We start from the raw sequence: 9,039 nt of genomic DNA, 5'->3' as shown, positions 1-9,039 counted from the left end.
CAAGACAGGGTCTTTGAAGTTGGTGCAGTGCACACAACCAGGGGAGTCGACCCATCAAACGCAACACCTCCCCTATATAAAGCTATTTGTCCGATTCTCATACGTGTAGTCTGCAGCAGCGATTAGGACATCGACCCCAACTTCCGAATTCGTTTGCATTGACCGCACCAAAGGTGCACGCCTTGGTGTGCACCTTGGAGTGCACTTTGGTGCTCACCTCGGTGCACACTTTGGTGTGCACCTCGGTGTGCACCAAAGGTGCGCACCTTGGAGCGCACCAAAGGTGTACACTTTGGAGCGCACCACATAGGGTCTTTGAGAGGTTGGCGCAGTGCGCACACCAAGGTGGGTGTTGAGGTGCGTGCCGAGGTGGGTGGGTGCTAGGGTGCGCTCCATGGTGGGTGCCAGGGTGGGTGCGTGCTAGGGTGGATTCCAAAGAGGGTCATAGGGTGGGTGCCAAGGTGGGTTGGTGATATAGTGGGTTCAAAGGTGGGTACTAGGGTGGGTTCCAAGGTGGGTCACAAGTTGGGTGCCAGGATGCGTGGGTGTTAGGTTGGGTGCCAAGGTGGGCTCCTGCGTGGGTGGGTGCTAGGGTGGGTTTCAAGGTGGACGCGAGGGCGGGTGCCAAGGTGGGTAACAAGTTGGGTGTTAGGATGGGTGAGTGCTAGAGTGGGTGCCAAGGTGGGTGGGTGCTAAGGTGGATGCCAAGGTGGTTCACAGGGTGGGTGGGTTCTAGGGTGAGTTCCAAGGTGGGTCACAGGTTTAGTGCTAGGGTGCGTGTCAAGGCGGGTGTCGAGGTGCCTGGGTGCTAGGGTGTGGATGCCAATGTGGGTCATAGGGTGGGTACTAGGGTGGGCTGCAATGTGGGTGCCAAGGTGGGTAACATGCTCGGTTGGTTCTAAATTGGGTGTCAGGGTGGGTGTGCACCCACCTTGCCCGAGGTGGGTGCCAAGGTGCCAGTGTGGGTGGGTGCTAAGGTGGATGCCAAGGTGGGTGAGAAGGTGGGTGATAGGTTGAGTGGTAGGATGGGTGGGTGCCAAGATGGGTCACAGGGTGGGTGCAAGGGTGGGTAGGCGCTAGGGTTGGTGTCAGGGTGGGTGGGTGCTAGGTTGGGTTCCAAGGTGGGTGCGAGGGTGAGTGTCAAGGTGGGTCACAGGTTAGGTGCTAGGATGGGTGAGTGCTAGGGTGCAAAGGTGCCAGGGTGGGTGCTAGGATGGGTCGATGCTAGGGTGAGTGGCAAGGTGGGTCCACAAGTGTCAAGGTGGGTGCCGAGGTGGGTGCCAACTTGGGTTCCAAGGTGGGTGCCAAGTGGGCGACTGCTATGGTGGATGCCAAGGTGGGTCACGGGGTGGGTGCCAAGTTGCTAGGTTGTGTTCCAAGGTGGGTGCCAACGTGGCTGCTAGGGTGCGTGGGTTAAAGGGTGTGTCACAACGTGGGTGCCAGGATGGGTGCGCACCCACACTGGCCAAGACGGGTGCAAGGTTGGGTTCCAAGCCCGGTCACAGGCTGGGTGCTAGGATGGGTGGGTGCCAAGGTGGGCACCAGGGTGGGTGCACCCACCCTGGCCAAGGTGGGTCACGGGGTGGGTCCTAGGGTGGGTAACAGGGTGGGTACTAAGGTGCGTGCCAAGGTGGGTCATGGGGTGGGTGCCAAGGTGGGCACCAGGGTGGGTGTGCACCAACCCTAGCCAGGGTAGGTCACGGGGTGGTTGTCGGGGTGGGCGTCAAGGAGCCAAGGTGGGTGGCAAGTAGCCAAGTTGCGTGCCAAGGTGGGTGTCGGGGTGGGTGCCAAGGATCCAAGGTGGGTGCCAAGGAACCAAGGTGGGTGTCTGGGTGGGTGCCGAGGTGGGAGCCAGGGTGGGTCCCAAGGTGAGTGCAAAGGTGGGTGCCAGGGTCAAGGTGAGTGCCAATGTGGGTTCCAAGGTGCCAGGGTCAGGGTGAGTGCCAATGTGGGTTCAAAGGTGCTAAGTTGGGTGCGAGGTTGGGTGCGAGGGTGGGTGGGTGCCAAGGTGTGCTAGGTGGAAGCCCGGGTGGGTCGGCATCCCATGGGTGTCGAGTTGGGTGCCTGATGGGTGCTTCTTGTCAAGTTTTAGTCGTCGGGACTCATTTCGAGCCTTAGAGGTCGTTTCTTGTCCGGTTGCCCTGTCTTCGACCTGGGAACCCAATTTTGGTCCTCGGGTCCCATTTTTTTTTGTCTCGCATCCCACTTTTGGCCTGTGGCCTTTTCGGGGTCGATTCTCGTTTTGGGCATCAGAGCATGTTTCTTCTCCTAAAACCCAATATTTGTTTATTAAGTCTCGGAACACATTTTTGTTCTCGTGGACCCATCATGGGTCTTGGAACGCATTTGTGGTCCTTGGGTCCCATTTTGCATCCCGAAACTTGTGTTTTGGTGCTTGATCCCTATTTTGGGTGCCCACCTTGCACCAAGTGCGCACCCGGGGCAAACCGAGCGCCTTGGTGCACCGGGGCAAGATCGAGCGTGCACCCGAGGCGCCCCGAACATGCACCAAGGTGCACTCGGCCCACATGTGAGCGCAGGTCGTTGCGCCCGAGGTGGTGTGTGGGCACCGCGTTGCAGACGGGACACTGCACGCACACGACGCCCCGTCCAGGTGCACGCACGTAGGCCGGGCCGGGTGCACACCCGACGCCCTAGCAAGGTGCGCGCACCCGGGCAGGGCTCACACTTGGCGAACGGGGCGCACTTCGCGAGGGAGGGTGTGCACCTCGACGGGGGTGGGTGGCCGGGGTGGATTCGCACGTGGGTCGCGGTTTGCTAAGTACACACTGCGACAAGCTCATAACGGGTGCGATCATACCAGCGTTAGTGCACCGGATCCCATCAGAACTCCGCAGTTAAGCGCGCTTGGGCCGGAGTAGTACTAGGATGGGTGACCTCCCGGGAAGTCCCGGTGTTGCACCCTTTCTTAGTTTTTCGCCGGGCGTCGCAATGCTATTTGAATAAACCTTTTGCCCGTTTGCGTTCTCGTCGGGGCCGGGCCGGGCCGGGGTGCACTGCCCGCACTACCGCGCGCGCGGGGGCGACACCGAGCGCGCACCCGAGGCGCCCCGAGCACACAGGCCACGGTGCAACCCGGGCGTTGTGCGCGCACCCCGGTGCGCCCGAGGTGCTGCGCGCGCACCCAGGTGAAATCGGTGTGCACCTCGGCCAGTGCGCGCTCGGTCGAGTCGCGCACGTTGGCCAAGGTGCACGGTGATGTTTCTTACTCTAAGGTTCCGCACCAGACGCCCGGGACAGGTGAGCGAAGCTGGGCGGGGCCGGGTGCGCGGCCGGGGCAGGTGCACGCAGCTGGAGAGAGCTTTGGAGCACACCAGAGGTGCGCACCTTGGAGCACACTTCGGAGCGCACCAATGATGCGCTCCATTCAAAAGTTTCCTGAAAAGGCAAAAAAAGTTGAGATTATAGAATTTCCCACTTGAGAGATTGTAAAAAAAAAAAATTTAAAATGAAGGAAACGCGGGTGCCAAGGTGTGCGCGCCCGGGTGCGCAGCCCAGCCAAGGTGTGCGCACCAAGGCGCCCACCCTGGCGAAGGTGCACGCAAGGTGCGCACCCGAGGCAAACCGGACAATTAACCCAACTTTCGACTTCGCGCGCACCTGCGCACCTTGGAGCGCACTTCGGAGCGCTCCTTGTTGCGCACCAATCTTGGGCACCTCGGAGTGCACCATGGCGCCCACCAAGGTGCGCACCCGGGGCAAACCGAGCTCCGACTTCGTGCGCACCTTGGAGCGCACGAAAGGTGCGCACCATGGCGCCCACCAAGGTGCGCAGCCCAGCCAAGGCGTGCGCATCAAGGTGCGCACCCTGGCGAAGGTGCGCACCCGGGGCAAACCGAGCTCCGACTTCGTGCGCACCTTGGAGCGCACAAAGGGTGCGCAACCCAGCCAAGGTGTGCGCACCCCGGGCAAACCGAGCTCCGAATCGTGCGCACCTTGGAGCACACTTCGGAGCCCTCCTTGGTGCGCACCGATGTTGCGCACCTCGGAGCGCACCCGGGGAAAACAATGCAATTAACCCGACTTTCGACTTCGTGGGCACCTCGGAGCGCTCTCGGGTTCGCACCTCGGAGCACACCGAGGTGCGCACCTTTGATGCGCTGCCTTCACCAATTTCCAGAAAAGGCAAGAAAACATTGAGAAGGTGTGCGCACCGAGGTGCCCACCCTGGCGAAGGTGCACGCGAGGTGCGCACCCGGGGCAAACCGGGCTCCGACTTCGTGCACGCCATGCTGCGCACCTTGGAGGGCCATGGTGCGCACCTTGGAGCACACTTCGGAGCGCTCAATGGTGCCCAACCCAGCCAAGGTGCCCACCGCGGCGAAGGTGCACGCGAGGTGCGCACCCGGGGCAAACCGGGCTCCGACTTCGTGCACGCCGCACCTTGGAGCACACTTCGGAGCGCTCCTTGGTGCGCACCAGGGCGCGCAACCCAGCCGAGGTGCCCACCCCGGCGAAGGTGCACGCGGGGTGCGCACCCGAGGCAAACCGGGCTCCGACTTCGTGCACGCCATGGTGCCCACCGCGGCGAAGGTGCACGCGAGGTGCGCACCCGGGGCAAACCGGGCTCCGACTTCGTGCACGCCGCACCTTGGAGCACACTTCGGAGCGCTCCTTGGTGCGCACCAGGGCGCGCAACCCAGCCGAGGTGCCCACCCCGGCGAAGGTGCACGCGAGGTGCGCACCCGGGGCAAACCGGGCTCCGACTTCGTGCACGCCATGGTGCCCACCGCGGCGAAGGTGCACGCGAGGTGCGCACCCGGGGCAAACCAGGCTCCGACTTCGTGCACGCCGCACCTTGGAGCACACTTCGGAGCGCTCCTTGGTGCGCACCATGGTGCCCACCAGGGCGCGCAACCCCGCCGAAGGTGCACGCGAGGTGCGCACCCGGGGCAAACCGGGCTCCGACTTCGTGCACGCCGCACCTTGGAGCACACTTCGGAGCGCTCCTTGGTGCGCACCAGGGCGCGCAACCCCGCCGAAGGTGCACGCGAGGTGCGCACCCGGGGCAAACCGGGCTCCGACTTCGTGCACGCCATGGTGCGCACCAGGGTGCCCACCGCGGCGAAGGTGCGCACCCGGGGCAAACCGGGCTCCGACTTCGTGCACGCCGCACCTTGGAGCACACTTCGGAGCGCTCCTTGGTGCGCACCAGGGCGCGCAACCCAGCCGAGGTGCCCACCCCGGCGAAGGTGCACGCGAGGTGCGCACCCGGGGCAAACCGGGCTCCGACTTCGTGCACGCCATGGTGCCCACCGCGGCGAAGGTGCGCACCCGGGGCAAACCGGGCTAGGACTTCGTGCACGCCGCACCTTGGAGCACACTTCGGAGCGCTCCTTGGTGCGCACCATGGTGCCCACCAGGCCGCGCAACCCAGCCAAGGTGTGCGCACCAAGGTGCACGCGAGGTGCGCACCCGGGGCAAACCGGGGTCCGGCTTCGTGCACGCCGCACCTTGGAGCACACATCGGGGCGCTCCCGGGTTCGCACCGGCGTTGCGCACCGTGGTGGGCACCTCGGAGCGCACCGTGGTGGGCACCTCGGAGCACACCAAGGTGGGCAGCGAGGTGCGCACCTTTGATGCGATGCCTTCACTAATTTCCATAAAAGGCAAAAGAAAACGAGATTTTAAAATTTCCGTTTTGAAAGATAGTGAGAAAAAGGGAATGCTGGTGCCATCTTGAGCCCGCCCTGGTGCGCAGCCCAGCCAAGGTGTGCGCACCAAGGTGCCCACCCTGGCGAAGGTGCGCGCCCGGGCAATTAACCCAACTTCCAACTTCGCGCGCGCCAGGGTGGGAGCGCACCCAACAACCGGGCCTGGGAAGAGCCAATGCGAGAAACCCCACCAAACGCTCTGACAAAAAAAGAGGGGGCGCTCCAGTAACCCCGCTTCGGAGCGCACCCTGGGCAAACCCAGCCAGGGTGCCCACCCCGGCCAAGGTGCAGGCGAGGTGCGCACCCGGGGCAAACCGGGCTCCGACAACGTGCACGCCGCACCTTGGAGCACACTTCGTAGCGCTCCCGGGTGCGCACCTCAGAGCACACCAAGGTGGGCAGCGAGGTGCGCACCTTTGATGCGCTGCCTTCACTAATTTCCAGAAAAGGCAAAAAAAAGAGGAGATTTTAAAATTTCCGTTTTGAAAGATAGTGAAAAAAACGGAACGCGGGTGCCATCTTGAGCCCGCCCGGGTGCACAGCCCAGGTAAGGTGCCCACCCTGGCAAAGGTGCGCACCCGGGCAATTAACCCTACTTCCGACTTCGTGCGCGCCAGGGTGGCAACCGGGCCTGGGAAGAGCCAATGCGAGAAACCCCACCAAACGCTCCGACAAAAAAAGAGGCGGCGCTCCAATAACCCCGCTTCGGAGCGCAGCCGGGGCAAACCCAGCCAAGGTGCCCACCCCGACGAAGGTGCACGCGAGGTGCGCACCCGGGGCAAACCGGGCTCCGACAACGTGCACGCAGCACCTTGGAGCACACTTCGAAGCACTCCCGGGTGCCCACCGGCGTTGCGCACCGTGGTGGGCAGCGAGGTGCGCACCTTTGATGCGCTGCCTTCACTAATTTCCAGAAAAGGCAAAAAAAAATGAGATTTTAAAATTTCCGTTTTGAAAGATAGTGAAAAAAACGGAACGCGGGTGCCATCTTGAGCCCGCCCTGGTGCGCAGCCCAGGCAAGGCATGCGCACCAAGGTGCCCACCCGCGGTGCACACCCGGGGCAAACCGGGCTCCGACTTCGTGCAGGCCGCACCTTGGAGCACACTTCGGAGCGCTCCTTGGTGCGCACCATGGTGCCCACCAGGGCGCACCCGGGGCAAACCGGGCTCCGACTTCGTGCACGCCGCACCTTGGAGCACACATCGGAGCGCTCCCAGGTTCGCACCAGCGTTGCGCACCTTTGATGCGCTGCCTTCACTAATTTCCAGAAAAGGCAAAAAAAAACGATATTTTAAAATTTCCGTTCTGAAAGATAGTGAAAAAAACGGAACGCGGGTGCCATCTTGAGCCCTTCCTGGTGCGCAGCCCAGGCAAGTTGTGCGCACCAAGGTGCCCACCCTGGCGGAGGTGCGCGCCCGGGGCAAACCGGGCTCCGACTTCGTGCACTGCATGGTGCCCACCAAGGCGCGCAACCCAGCCAAGGTGCCCACCGCAGCGAAGGTGCACGCGAGGTGCGCACCCGAGGTGCACACCCGGGGCAAACCGAGCTCCGACTTCGTGCACGCCGCACCTTGGAGCACACTTCAGAGCGCTCCTTGGTGCGCACCAGGGCGCGCAACCCAGCCAAGGTGCTCACCCCGGCGAAGGTGCACGCGAGGTGCGCACCCGGGGCAAGCCGGGCTCGGACTTCGTGCACGCCGCACCTTGGAGCACACATCGGAGCGCTCCCGGGTTCGCACCAGCATTGCGCACCTTTGATGCGCTGCCTTCACTAATTTCCAGAAAAGGCAAAAAAAAAAAAAAAACGAGATTTTAAAATTTCCGTTTTGAAAGATAGTGAAAAAAACGGAACGCGGGTGCCATCTTGAGCCCGCCCTGGTGTGCAGCCCAGGCAAGTTGTGCGCACCAAGGCACCCACCCTGGCCAAGGTGGGTCACGGGGTGGGTCCTAGGGTGGGTAACGGGGTGGGTACTAAGGTGCGTGCCAAGGTGGGTCATGGGGTGGGTGCCAAGGTGGGCACCAGGGTGGGTGTGCACCAACCCTAGCCAGGGTAGGTCACGGGGTGGTTGTCGGGGTGGGCGTCAAGGAGCCAAGGTGGGTGGCAAGTAGCCAAGTTGCGTGCCAAGGTGGGTGTCGGGGTGGGTGCCAAGGATCCAAGGTGGGTGCCAAGGAACCAAGGTGGGTGTCTGGGTGGGTGCCGAGGTGGGAGCCAGGGTGGGTCCCAAGGTGAGTGCAAAGGTGGGTGCCAGGGTCAAGGTGAGTGCCAATGTGGGTTCCAAGGTGCCAGGGTCAGGGTGAGTGCCAATGTGGGTTCAAAGGTGCTAAGTTGGGTGCGAGGTTGGGTGCGAGGGTGGGTGGGTGCCAAGGTGTGCTAGGTGGAAGCCCGGGTGGGTCGGCATCCCATGGGTGTCGAGTTGGGTGCCTGATGGGTGCTTCTTGTCAAGTTTTAGTCGTCGGGACTCATTTCGAGCCTTAGAGGTCGTTTCTTGTCCGGTTGCCCTGTCTTCGACCTGGGAACCCAATTTTGGTCCTCGGGTCCCATTTTTTTTTGTCTCGCATCCCACTTTTGGCCTGTGGCCTTTTCGGGGTCGATTCTCGTTTTGGGCATCAGAGCATGTTTCTTCTCCTAAAACCCAATATTTGTTTATTAAGTCTCGGAACACATTTTTGTTCTCGTGGACCCATCATGGGTCTTGGAACGCATTTGTGGTCCTTGGGTCCCATTTTGCATCCCGAAACTTGTGTTTTGGTGCTTGATCCCTATTTTGGGTGCCCACCTTGCACCAAGTGCGCACCCGGGGCAAACCGAGCGCCTTGGTGCACCGGGGCAAGATCGAGCGTGCACCCGAGGCGCCCCGAACATGCACCAAGGTGCACTCGGCCCACATGTGAGCGCAGGTCGTTGCGCCCGAGGTGGTGTGTGGGCACCGCGTTGCAGACGGGACACTGCACGCACACGACGCCCCGTCCAGGTGCACGCACGTAGGCCGGGCCGGGTGCACACCCGACGCCCTAGCAAGGTGCGCGCACCCGGGCAGGGCTCACACTTGGCGAACGGGGCGCACTTCGCGAGGGAGGGTGTGCACCTCGACGGGGGTGGGTGGCCGGGGTGGATTCGCACGTGGGTCGCGGTTTGCTAAGTACACACTGCGACAAGCTCATAACGGGTGCGATCATACCAGCGTTAGTGCACCGGATCCCATCAGAACTCCGCAGTTAAGCGCGCTTGGGCCGGAGTAGTACTAGGATGGGTGACCTCCCGGGAAGTCCCGGTGTTGCACCCTTTCTTAGTTTTTCGCCGGGCGTCGCAATGCTATTTGAATAAACCTTTTGCCCGTTTGCGTTCTCGTCGGGGCCGGGCCG

General features: G+C 62.4%; 2 non-coding genes across 2 annotated transcripts; both read left to right on the top strand.

Moving 5' to 3' along the window:
- Nucleotides 1-2,807: 2,807 nt before the first annotated feature.
- On the top strand, nucleotides 2,808-2,926 carry LOC131868587 (5S ribosomal RNA). Its single transcript, XR_009367034.1, has one exon. It is a non-coding gene; the product is annotated as a 5S ribosomal RNA (ribosomal RNA).
- A 5,915-nt stretch (nucleotides 2,927-8,841) lies between these two features.
- Nucleotides 8,842-8,960, top strand: LOC131868576 (5S ribosomal RNA). Its single transcript, XR_009367023.1, has one exon. It is a non-coding gene; the product is annotated as a 5S ribosomal RNA (ribosomal RNA).
- The last annotated feature ends 79 nt before the right edge of the window (nucleotides 8,961-9,039 follow it).

Source organism: Cryptomeria japonica, unplaced genomic scaffold (genome assembly GCF_030272615.1).
Source record: "Cryptomeria japonica unplaced genomic scaffold, Sugi_1.0 HiC_scaffold_210, whole genome shotgun sequence".
Lineage (NCBI taxonomy): Eukaryota > Viridiplantae > Streptophyta > Pinopsida > Cupressales > Cupressaceae > Cryptomeria > Cryptomeria japonica.
Note: the sequence above shows the minus strand (reverse complement) of the source record. Positions and strands in the feature narration are given on the sequence as shown.